Genomic DNA, 2,752 nt, shown 5'->3' on the forward strand with positions numbered 1-2,752 from the left:
ATTCCGCCTGGTGCTGCCAGAGGGGCACGGGCCATGCCACGGCTGCCTGGTGCTCTAAGGGGGGGGGAACAGAGTGACTCAGGGTCGCGGTGGTGATGATGCTGCAGCTCCGAGGGGAGGGGGAGGGGCTGCTTTGGGAGCTCCCAGCCGGGGAAGGGCCTGGACTGGGCTCGAGCCCCACGCCCGGGTCGGGTTAACCACAGCGCTGTGCTTCCTTCCTCCCTGCCCAGCCCATTGTGACGCCTCGCTGCGGCTGCTGATTGGGCAGAGGCGCCTGTCAGTCTCCTCGCCTGCCCCTCCTCCCCGGCCGGCCGGGCTGTGGCAGCAGGAAGTGTCTCACGCAGGACGGGGTAGGTTTGGTGCCTGCGTCCCCCTAGGACAGGCCCAGCGCGCGGGGAGGGGGCGAGCTCGCGGGAAAGGCGAGCGAAGCGAGCCCCTCGCGAAGGGAGGCGGAGAGCAGCTTGACGGCTGCCGCCTTCCGCTGGGGTAGGGGCTGTTCCTGAGAAAGCGCTCCCTCCCCCCGCCCGTTCTAAACCCCCCCCCCGCCTGCTCCACTTGGGGCAGGAGACCCCACGCGCTCCAGGGGAGCCCCTCCTAACGGCCGCAGGCCAACGGCTCTCCGCGCGCGGGGGTGAGGGTGGAAATCTCTCCTCGCTCTCTGCACGGGGGGCTGGCCCATTACCTCCCCCCGCTCCCGGTGCTGGGGGTAGGGTGACCAGACAACAAGTGTGAAAAATCAGAACAGGGATGGGGGGGTAATAGGAGCCTATATAAGAAAAAGCCCCCAAAATTGGGAGTGTCCTTATAAAATTGGGACATCTGGTCACCCTAGTTGGAGGGGGTGTGCCCCTTCCCCTCTTTCCCCCTGCTCCCGGTGCTGGGGAATGGATGCTCCCTAAAAGTAAGGGGAAGGGGCACCCAAAATGCGGCCCTGCCCTGCCCCCCCCCCAGCCTATCCCCCCCCATGCCTCTTTGCCCCGCTTTCTGCGTCACAGCCCATATCTTGTAGCAGTGTGTCACAGTGGGTGAAAACCTGAAAGTGAAACTCCATGTAAAACAAGTGATTATAATGGACTAGTTCAAGGATTCTCAAACTCTAGTATAAAATAAGTGTATTTTTAACTGTCTTTAGAGTGATGTTTTATCCTTTTTGAAAGACATTTTGGTTTTAACTTCTTCCCCCCTCCTATCCGTTCTTTCTCATCTGAAAACAAGGAGAGGCAGCACTCCGCAGAGACACCAGAAAGTGCAGAGACCACCTATACTGGATTTTCATTGTACAAACTTTAGGAAATGCAAAAATAAATGAAAAGCATAATAGGTAAACTTTTTCCCATTCCGTGTTTTCATGGGAGACTGTAGCCTTTTGGACTGGATTTCAGATGGAACTCCTGAGTTCTAGTTCCATTTTAGGGCTTGTCTATACTTCAAAGTTAATGCCAATTAAGGTAGGGTGTGAATTTAAAGTGCTGTTCCCAACCAACTCCATGTGTGTACGCTCTTATTCTGGAACAAGCATGCCTTATTCCTGTTTAGCATTACCTCCAGTGACACTCTTGTTCTGCAGTAAGGGCACGTCTACACTGAAAAAGTTACAGTGCTGGCACTTACAGCACCACTAAGGCTATGTCTACACTACAGAATTAGGTCGGATTTATAGAAGCCGGTTTTATAGAAACCGGTTGTATGCAGCCGATTGTGTGTGTCCCCACCTAAAATGCTCTAAGTGCATGAAGTCGGCGGACCGCGTCCACAGTGCCGAGGCTAGCGTCGACTTCCGGCGCATTGCACTATGGTACCTATCCCACAGTTCCCGGAGCCTCCGGCGCCCATTGGAATTATGGGTTGAGATCGCAATGCCCGGATGATGCAAAGCAGTGCCGCGAGGGGTTCTGGGTACATTGCGTCAGGCCCCTCCCCCGCCGTCACAGCAACGGCAGACAATAGATTCGCGCCTTTTTACCTGGGTTACCTGTGCAGACAACATACCACGCCAAGCATTGAGCCCGCTCAGCTCAGCTTACCGTCACCATATCTCTTCCGGGTGCCGGCAAACGTGGGACTGCATTGCTAAACAGCAGCAGCAGCTTACTGCCTTTTGGCGGTAGACGGTGCAGCATGACTGGTAGCCTTCATTGGCGATCTGGGTGCAGGCAGCTGTGGGGCTGGCAGCCGTGGTGCTGCATTGCACCAGCCCCTTGCCTTTTGGTAGAAGATGGTTTATTACGATTGGTAACCGTCGTCATCGTACTGCAGTGGCTGTCGATCATGGGCACCCGGGCAGACAATGATGGTTATCAGTCGTAGTATGCTATTTTCTGCCAGGCGCCCTGCTGGCTCATTGCACGTTAGCAGAGTCGTAGTATGCTATTTTCTGCCAAGTGCCCAGTATTGTCTGCTAAGCACCCAGAAGAGGCCGATGGCGATCTGGGTGCTGGCAGACATGGGGCTGGCAGACGTGGGGCTAGATTGCTACACAGCAGCAACCCCTTGCCTTTTGGGCAGAAGATAGTATATTACGACTGGTATCCATCGTTGTCATACTGCAGTGGGCATCATATTGTGCAGTAGACCTGAAGGCTTACTGCCAAGCGCCCAGTATTTGCTGCCAAGCACCCAGAAAATGCCAAGGGCTATCAGTCATGCTGCGCCGTCGTCTTAAGATGTAAAAAATAGATTTATTCTCCATTCATTTGCTTCCCCCCTCCCTCCTGCTAAACCCAGGCTTTTGAGTTCAATCTTTGGGGGGGGG

The 2,752-nt window shown here is 55.2% G+C and overlaps 1 protein-coding gene across 2 annotated transcripts in view; it reads left to right on the forward strand.

The window, feature by feature from the left end:
• The first annotated feature begins 267 nt into the window (after positions 1-267).
• Positions 268-2,752, forward strand: part of LOC112111010 (transmembrane protein 50B) — a 29,836-nt gene continuing 27,351 nt past the window's right edge. Inside the window, exon 1 of one of the 2 annotated variants that reach the window (XM_024206265.3) lies at positions 268-350. The gene's annotated coding sequence lies outside the window, so the exon portion shown is untranslated. Of the gene's footprint in view, positions 351-1,230; positions 1,322-2,752 lie in introns of those variants that run through there. The other variant, XM_026651391.2, reaches the window with a different exon arrangement.

This window comes from Terrapene carolina, unplaced genomic scaffold, assembly GCF_002925995.2.
Source record: "Terrapene carolina triunguis isolate 2854851 unplaced genomic scaffold, T_m_triunguis-2.0 Scaffold30, whole genome shotgun sequence".
NCBI classification, from domain to species: Eukaryota; Metazoa; Chordata; order Testudines; family Emydidae; genus Terrapene; species Terrapene triunguis.